The 9904-nt window shown below is 41.5% G+C and overlaps 1 non-coding gene across 1 annotated transcript; it reads right to left on the bottom strand.

Annotated features, from left to right (window-relative positions):
• Positions 1-3668: 3668 nt before the first annotated feature.
• Positions 3669-3740, bottom strand: Trnaq-uug (transfer RNA glutamine (anticodon UUG)). Its single transcript has one exon. It is a non-coding gene; the product is annotated as a tRNA-Gln (tRNA).
• Between the last annotated feature and the right edge of the window lie 6164 nt (positions 3741-9904).

Raw genomic sequence — 9904 nt, 5'->3', positions numbered from 1 at the left:
ATCACTTGCGAACATCTCGACCTATAGGACACACTGGGGTTTGTTGAAACATTTCCTAGAAAAGTCCACGTAACAAAAGAACGCTTTGCAATTCAAAGTAAAATTTTCTCAATAACCTTGACTATAACCTGTTGTCTAACACTGTAATGAAGAAAACACATTAAAACATTTCTCATAAATTTAATTTTACTAACAGCAGTCAAATGTTCCAACAAACCCCGGTGCTGGGGTTTGTTGGAACATTTGACCCAAACTCCCTACTCGAGTAGGCTATATACGGCAGTGCTACTCAACTAATGTTAGCAAAGGTCCATTTTGACAAGTTGAATATTTTTGCGGTCCGGTGAATATTTCATGTGCAACCACAAAAATTAAACAACCAGCAGTAGCCTACGAACACCGAAACCCTTTTCAGGTACGGTATTCGATAAAAGAATATAAAGACTTTCGATAAAAAAACAGAAGAGAAATCATTTCGCCGTTGTTAGCCTAAAGCTTTGAAGATAAGTAATTAGCAAAACGAGTGAAACAAGGTTAATAAAACTGATAGCGGGTTTCCACTCTGCTTGAGATCATGATTTTTTGCGTTTTATTTCGATAATTTCACTGTTTATTCACTCGCACAAAAAAGAAATGAATCGGCTTGTTTTCCAACCAGGGCCGTTGATAGGATTGCTCGGGCCCGGTACCAATTTATTTTCGGGCCCCCTTCGTCGACAATGTTATGATGAATATAATATTATATATTCATCATATTGTGTACAAAGTTGTGTTGTGTACAAACTTTTATTGATGTGCTGTTAAAATGAGGCGTTAACGCGTTTTTCATAAGCCTTTTCCATTTCTAATTTAACCTATTTGCAATAATACTGGGCTATAGGCCTACGCCTATGCAATTTTGCTATAATAATAAGACAGGCACAACACAAAAAAGCCTCCAAACAAACAAAAATGCAGTGGCAGTCGGCAGCAGTGGCCGAGTGGTTAGTGCGTTGGGCTCGCAGTCGAGAGCCTGCATGTTCGACTCCAGCCACCCGCACTTGCTGTTGTTTCTCTAGGCAAGAAACTTTACGATAATTGCCTCTACCCGGTGATCGATTTCGAGTAATGGGTAGTACCAAATTTAAGTCATAAGTAGAGTAGACAACCGGAAACAAACATTGCAGTCGGCTGCAGCGTGGGTCAGGTGTACGTCGTAAGGCGCACACCGATGCATAGCGCTCAAGTCCGCTTTCCCGCAATGCAGGATAAAGATAATAAAACAAAATGTAAATTTACCTCCGGGTTTCGTGATTTTCGTAAATTCGACAAACGGGTTTCGAAAGGTAAATTATATTGAAAAAAGGTTAGCAATCTAATATTAATTTTCATCATGTTTTCCTTCCTAACAAGTGAACCATTCCTATGCGTAATTTCCTACAGATTTTGTATTTTTCTATCTAAGCTGGTTAGCTGGGTCACAAACAAACTCAACTTGTTGAATTTGTATTAGCTTACGTTTATTTTATGTTATGTTGTCCGCTCACTATTTTGTCTCATGACCACACTCCCGCATAATTATGACAGATTGCTACCACCTTTTGTGTTTGTTCGTCAGTTGTTGCTTGTACGCAGGTCAGTGCAGTTTTATTGAATTTCAGTCATTTATTATTAACATGAAGGTGTTGCGACCGTGCCAAATTTTTTTCAACTCAATAACTTACTTCGGTCACAAGCACGTTTTAACGTTCGCGTTTTGTCGCTTCTACCTTTTTCTCGACCTTTGCTATGTTGACGTGTATTGTTTTGATATGATGGTCAGAAATAAAAAAAAAAAAAAAACAACTGAACTGAACTGAACATTTCACGAATAATTTTGTTTTGTTTAGATGAATTAAGATATTTTCCTGAAGAGGGCAGAAAGTTTTGCCGAAAACGTTTGAAATTATGTATCTATTTCATTTTTGTATTAATTTTGAATTATGCAATTCATTGTTATTAAGTTGTTATCGATTGTCTGTCTATGGCAGCGTTTCTTAACCTTTTCTGACTCTAGCACCCCTGTAAACAAGTCTGAACAATCTAGCACCCCCTAACCATCGTTGACATACCACTAGCCTACTACAGTGCCGGGGAAAAGTTTAGTAGAGGCCGAAATTTTGATATGCCTTCAAGATCGCCGGCAATATATTAGCCTATGCAATCAAATCTGTTGTTGTCTAACAAAGTGTGCATTCGTTTTAACGAAGTTGATTCAGGATTAAGATTTGGTATTTGACTTTCATTCACCAACAGAAATTCAATTATAACCATATGTAAGTGAATCAACTCTTTTAAAACACCAGCACAGTTTGTTAGGCGACAAGAAACTTCACTACAAAATATACCGCCAGCGATCAAAAAGCATGTCAAAATTTCGGCACTGCCATTAAACTTTAGTCCGCACTATTGAAGGAAAGCGATTGACAAATTGATCGTTTTGTTTATTCTTCAAAACTACTGTCAACATTGGTGATAAAATGTGACACACGCCCCATCGGCCTGACACTACAGAGACAGGCATGGGTGCGCCTCAACCGTCTCCGTACGGGCGTCGGGCTTTTCCGCTCAACCATGCACCAATGGGGAATGGCTTCTTCCTCCTCCTGTGAATGTGGTGCCGAGGAACAGACCGCAGACCACATCATCAATGACTGTACCATCTTCAAACCACCTAACGGAGTGGAAGGTCTGCGCGTCATGGATGATGAAACTAAAGACTGGCTGCTCTCTAGCAGCCTTTCAGTGTAGTCCGGGAACATCGTGAATCTGGGCTGGTAAAAGGATAGACCCTCGGCCCCAGAAGCTCAGACGACGACGAAAGAAATAGGAAAACCAAAGAATAGTGAAAGAACATGGACAAACTTAAGTATACCCAGCTGGGTAACTAGTTACACATGTATCAATATGATTTCTGTTGTTGCTTATGTGTGACCAATTTCTCAATTTGAGGCTTCGTGTTGGTGAAAGCCATTCTCATATCGTGGAGCAACCCATGTTGAAGCCGGTTCTGGCCAATTGTTTTGATTTGGAGCATGGTGGAGAACGCCTTCTCACACAGGTAGGTAGTCGGAAATGGAACGATCAATTCCAATGCTGCCCGTGCCAATGTAGGATAAGCTGTCAACTGATCACACCAAAAATCAGCAAGCCGAAGTTGACGAAATTTTGTCCGACAACTCTGATTCACCTGCTTATCAATCAGCTCCTCCTTTAATCTACTATCATCATTCATGTCTGCCAAGAAGGGCTGCTATTGTCCACTCTGGATATGAGTGACTCGTGGGAAAGTATTTTGCCATAGTGGTTTCAAGAAGCGAGAGATGAGCAACAATATTACAACAAAGCACCCACCAGGTAAGTTCGCACAATGTACTCAGGATCAACTTGCGTACTTGGCTGGGAGATGACTATAATAACAGAAAATCATGTATAGGCCATTTCGAAACAGCAACCATTGTTATGACAACTGCTGATACTGGCAGAAAGAGGAAAAAAATGCAGAAAAGTAAAATAGCATTTTTTGATATTATACTGCATGCATTTAGCACCCCCTACAGTCTATTCTAGCACCCCCTGGGGGTGCTAGCACCCCCGGTTAAGAAACGCTGGTCTATGGTTTTAAAAAAAAAAAGAAAAAAAAGGGAGATAGGTCTCACCGAGATTTGAACTCGGATCGCAGGATTCAAAGTCCTGAGTGCTAACCGTTACACCATGAGACCGCACGCTCAAACTTGTGAAAAAAGCGTTACAACCAGTTCACATGATCATTTTTTATCATTTATCTGCGTCAGATAAAGTTGTCCATATTCAAAACAATGAAATAATACACAGTCACAAACTGCAATTGCACAAAGAGCCACTTTGGATGTCGTTAGTTTAAGAGCTTACTGATAGGCCTCAGTGGCTCCGAGAGGGGGGGAAGTCGGGCTATAGTTTCCAGGCCCGTAACTAGCTTGGAGCAGCAGGGGGGGCAAAAAGTATTCTAGAGGGGGCCCAACTTTTACTTTCCGTATCATGTACGAAAACGACGTTTGTACACAATGTGGGTATATTTACGCAAGTACATTAATCGTAGGCCTAATACAACGTTTACATTAGACTATAGTTTATCATAGAACCAGTCAGTGGCGTAGCCAGGAATTTTGAAAGGGGGTGGGGGTTGACGGCCGACGGGCAAAGACCGACGGCGTCTTCGCCAAAGGCGACACCCAGCAGCGGGGGGTCTGGGGGGCCTCCCCCAGAAAATTTTGAAAAATTACTTTGAATTTGGTGCATTCTGAAAGCATTTTCAACAAACATGTGGGTATAAATATTCCTGAAAAATGGTGCTGTCCGGTGGCATAGCAAAAGGATAAGATCATGTTTTCTAGGGCATTTTTCGGTAATAAAGCTAAGTCTCTTTGTTTTCTTGTTGCTAATTCCTGGCTGAGATATTTGAATGTTTGGTATAGGCAAAACTCGCTCTTTTAATGCAGTTTCGTTTAAAATTAGGCAAACTTTGTTTTAGAGACAACATTCTACCACACCCTTAAACACACAATGTTTACAATTAAATAACACAAGAAAATTGAGTATAAAACTGAAAAGTCAGCGAACAGAGCTAATTAACATAATTTTTTCCAGGGGGTGCCAACATTTTTGCAGGGGGGGCTTTGCCCCCCCTGCGCCCCCCCTAGTTACGGGCCTGATAGTTTCCCCTTTAGCAAAACATTGTAAAGGAAAAACGAGTAGTTTTTTTGTTTTTGCACTTTTGAGGGGAGCCCATTTTTAGTACTAAAGTAAAAATGTACCAACTAAATAATCAACAAATTCTTAAATGAAGTGCGTAGTTCCAAGTATTTCTCAATCATTGTAAATGTCACTCTCGATCAAGCCCGCAACCAGGGGGGGGCATTTGCCCCCCCCCCCGAAATTTTTTGAAAAAATTTTAAGCGTTCTATGCAGCAGTGGCGGCTCGTGTAATGGTGCTGTGGCGCTGCAGCTCCACCAATTTTTTGGGCTCATTCTGCCCGTAAAACACGTCGTGATTTTTAATTAAATTTGTTGAAGTTAGCAGACCTTTCCAACTTTTTCGCTTTCTTGACGCCTTCTCAGAGAGGGAAACTACCTTGTTGTCACATGACTTCCACTCAAGCTTGACCGCTATGACTTCGCTATGCGAGGCGCTGTGATTTTCCTTGCGCCTGAGCGCGAGCGTCATAAAAGCAAACAAACCAAGTCGAAGTCACGTGACAATGACGTAGTTTATCAGTCTGGCAATGCTAACGTTCGTCGTTTTGGCGCTGTCTTGAGCAGTGCGCCTAGGGTTGCCATATTAGTGATTTTATCGCTAAATTCAAAAAATTTGTCCATTTTTAAAGATGTTTGTCTACATATTTGGGGTTTGGTTATTTGGTTCTTTTTTAACTGTTTTTTAGAACCGATTAAGGTTAATTAATTGTCTTTGACGATTTCCCAACCTACATTACTTGCAGAACAATACATTGCAAAAGTATTTAGCAACGCTTTCTGTCACAATAATGGCTGCAGAAATTCAATTTATTTTTCCTTGTCTAAATACAAAAGAAACGATATAGTGGAAATAAAACACAGCAACGAAACCAACAAAAAGAAAATATTCAAACCGCAAAAGCTTTATCTTATCTTTTCATTACAATTTAGAGCTGAAGATGCACGCAGAATGCACCAAATTAAGTGTCATTTTTCAAAATTTTCTGGGGGAGGCCCCCCCACGCCCCCCTCCGTTCGACTCGCCTTCGGCGAAGACGCGGGCGGGGCGCGCCCGTCCGCAGCACCACCACTTTCACACCTCACCAGCCGCCACTGCTATGCAGTATGAAATGTACTATGAATATGAAATGTACTATGAAGACGTACGTCGTACACGTACAGCCATACTGTAGAGTGTAGACTATCGAAACCGATAGAAACCTATCCTATCGAAACCTATAGACTATCGTCACAATAATGCATCATTTTAATGTTTGTTCTTTGATAAAAATTAAATACCCCCCCCCCCCCCGAAAATATTTGCTGGTTGCGGGCCTGCTCTCGATGCTTCTCATCAAGAACAAATCATTTTCGTGGGTACGGTAGGCGATGTTGAACAGCTTCAAGACGTAAAATCTGAAGCTGAAATGTTTTCTGTATCACTGAACGGTTTCGATTGTATTGATAGTTTCAACTTGAAAACTGGCGCTGTTTTAGCTAACCGGGAACTATTTTTGCTTGACAACTGAACCTTAATTCAAAATCTGCGTTGGCCAGGCATAGGATGTTATATCCAACAAAGTTATCTGGGAAAGTTAAAGGTATCAGTCCAAGCACGATTAAAGAAAGTAAATCCTGTTTATTATGTCTCGAGCTTTATTGCGAACGTTGTTGGTACGAAGCACTTCAGTAACAGAATAAATGCGTGTCACAATAATGGCGGTAACGGATTAGCTCACGTGGTCATAGAATAGAAAAAGGCGAAGTGACTGATCTCTGGACAGGTATTGTGTTGCGCAATGATATGACGTCATCAACATCAGTTATCATCTCCGCCTGCAGCAGATTGCGCATCAATCAACATGAGATGAGTTATTTGCTTCCAAGAGTGGCGATTTTGAGCCAGCTCGTCCAGTGTCTCCAAGTTGAGTCCGGTCCATGATTGGATGTTGTCTTGCCATCGTTTTGGTTGTCTGCCACGTTTTCTTTTTCCTTCTACTTTTCCTTCTGTGCAAACTTTGCTGATTCCGAATTGTGATCTTATAGTGTGGCCGAACAGTTTTAAAACTTTTGATTTTATTATTGCTGCAATTGGATGTAATTTTGTCATAGTTAAAAGATCTTCTGTTTTCGTGTGGTCAAGTAGCCTTTTGTTGGTCATGCTTCTCATGATGTGATTTTGGAAGATAGTGAGTTTTTTGTTTATGGATGTTATTGTTGCCTAAATCTAGTTGGAATTCATAATGTTGCCTACAGACAGCGTTGTTCAAATGTCTTATCATTTTTGGAGTAATTGATTATCTGTAAGCTTGTGGCATCTTTACAGCTATAACCCAGTCAGAGGAAAATTTCTGAAAAATTTAAAGAAAGCTGTCCTATCATCTTGCAAAGAAAATTGACTTCGAGAAAGTAATCAAGGCTTGGTGCAGTCAAACCCAATGCTTTACATTAGCCTACCCTTTCGCAATTGGAGCTCTAAAGACATTTCTTAAATGCATCAAGTTGGAACCAACAAGAGCTTGATCGGAAGCTGAGTCAATGCTAAAGTAGCCTACAACTAGCAGTTTTAAATTTGTGACTGCTTTGCATTAGGCTATGTGGATTACGAATTACGATCCTAAACAAGATTCACTGATGAATTTAATGAAATTAAAGGAAGATGTAATCTAAGTAAGAGAAAGCTGAGAAGAGTAGGCTACTACTCGCAAGCTAAAGTTGCAGTGGCAATTATAAATTTAAAACAAAATGACTTTCTTTTCCTGAGGACAGAATGCTTTTATAACTCCACTTAACTAGCTGAATGATTTGAAGGAAATGTATTCTACCGTACATTGCAAAGGATTCGATAGTAGTTGGAATTGACAAATGTATCAACAAACTTAAACATACCGTCGATGAGTTTGAAGTTCCATGAAAATTTTATCGTAGGCTATATGTCTGTTGTGCAGTTGCGGGCATGTGGGACAAATTTAAACCATTTGTAGGCTACAACAATGACATTTTGGATGAGTTGGTACTTTTGACAGAAAGCCACACAGCAAACTTCAGCTGCAAACCAGAACGAACCACCCCATAATCTCTATACACAAGGAATCATTGATTGCAACTTTTGAAAGGTTTTTCCAAATAGTTTTGTTATGATTTTTTTTTGTGTTCCGGTAGCTACCTCCAACGGTTGTGCTTTGAGAATGTGGTTTTAGCAATTACTGAAATTTGTAAAGAATTGTTTGCGCTCCAGTCAGGCCCGGATTAAGGTCAAATGGGGCCCTTGTGCTGATGAATTTTATGGGGGCCCTTATTACCAGCTTACGTGGAGCGTAATGGAAGTGAGCTGGTTTCGCTTGCAGAGGAAACCGAGCCTTGCTTAGGTAAGTTAGATAACTTTGAAATAGCACGTGATCGATGATTAAATAAGCATGTGCATATTAAGTCAACAATGTTTACGTTATAATGGATGCAAAATCACACACATTAAATCAACGAAACCGTGCAAAGGAAAACATTGTAGCAAGGGATCACTGTTAGTACTGCACACTACACTGCAAATTGCAATGAAAGGTTATTCTGAATTTTTATTCTAAACTGCTCTTTCATTCACTACTAACTACCAATAGGATTTAGAAAACTAGCATGAAATTCAGTCGAACGACTTTTTTCTGGCTTTCTTTGCTGCCAAGTCTGTAAGGATAGCATCAAAATTGAGAAGTCGCAGTTTATCACACTCTATGCTGAGAAGGCTCAGATTAGCCAACCGCTCTTGTGTCATTGTAGACCGAAGTACGTTTTGGATTCTTTTCAGCTTAGAGCAGTGGTACTCAACGGGGGCGGTACCGCTCCCCGGGGGGCGTTTTTATTTTGCAGGGGGGGCGGTATAATTACCTTGGCTTAAGGGGAGGGGGCGTTTTGATTATTAGGGGGCATTCTGGTTTAACTCATCTACCGCCCAGCGTAACGATTTCGTCAAAGAGCTCCTATCTTCGTTGTAACATTTCCTACGGTACCTCATACCTGGTGGAAAAGGGATTCAGCTGTGTTGTTATGCTACATACCAACCCACTTGATATATCCATAAGAGGTTCGAATGTTTCTCACTGGCTTTACACCGGCTGTGAAGAAACTGGCACTTTCTCACCAAGCCCAAGGTTCACATTGACTACCAGCAGGCCTATAGCCTACTGTTTTCATGCTGGCAAATATATATTTGCTTTTCATCAAATATAGTTCCCAGCCAGCAAGCCTATATGGGCCCCACATGGGGACCCATATGGGTTGATGTACGGGCCCCATGTGAGCTGCCCATATGGGGCCCATACACATTGTGTCCGCGGGCATCACATTGCCCCCATATAGGCTGCCCATATTCATTTATGGGTTTCATGTGGGTTGCTCACACTCAACCCACAAATATAATATGGGCTGCCCATATGTAACCCATAAATCTAATACAGGCTGCCCATATGTATATCAGGTATATATATAACTGCAGACAGATGCCAAAGTGCTCAAACTGCAAGCAGTGAACTTTGCGCAATGCATAGCAAGGTGCCCCCAGTAAAGTGCTCAATCGGCGTAAGCCAAGAGCGTCAACAGACAGTGACCACGATGATGAACTGTTTTATTTTGATCAACGACGCACGAGTACAAAATAATTGACACGGCGAGAAGAACACAATAAACATAGTCAGGTCAGAGACTTTAAAGAACCGGCCTGCCACGCCCGGTGGAGGCGGGGAGCGGCGTGATTATGGGGTGGCGATGCACCCGGAAGGAAGTCCACCAGCTTAGGTCGCGGGGGCCAGGCTGGGGAGTCTAGGTACCTGTGGAAGGAAAGTGTGGATCGAGAATTTTGTGCGACTCGTCCGCAAAAGTTAGAATGGCGGAACGGGCCAGGGAGACGGGCTTAGCTTTCTGCAAACGCAAAAAGGTCAGCTCACGACGGGCCGGGCGACAGAAATTTTATAAAGCCAGGCAGCGCCCACGTCTCCATCACGTGACCGTAACACAGGTACGTTTGACTCCTATACCCGATCTGCCCGTAGGCAGAGCGGATAAACTTTGGGGTCTCCCACGAGGAAGAGAAGCTTAGCTACAAGGACGATTTGAATACTCGTGGGAGACGAAAATTATATAAAAATCTGGAGCAAAGGCTCAATTAATTGGTGTAAAAAAAAAG

Source organism: Aplidium turbinatum, chromosome 3 (genome assembly GCF_918807975.1).
Source record: "Aplidium turbinatum chromosome 3, kaAplTurb1.1, whole genome shotgun sequence".
In the NCBI taxonomy this organism is placed as follows: Eukaryota; Metazoa; Chordata; class Ascidiacea; order Aplousobranchia; family Polyclinidae; genus Aplidium; species Aplidium turbinatum.
This window is presented reverse-complemented; position numbering and strand designations above follow the sequence as displayed.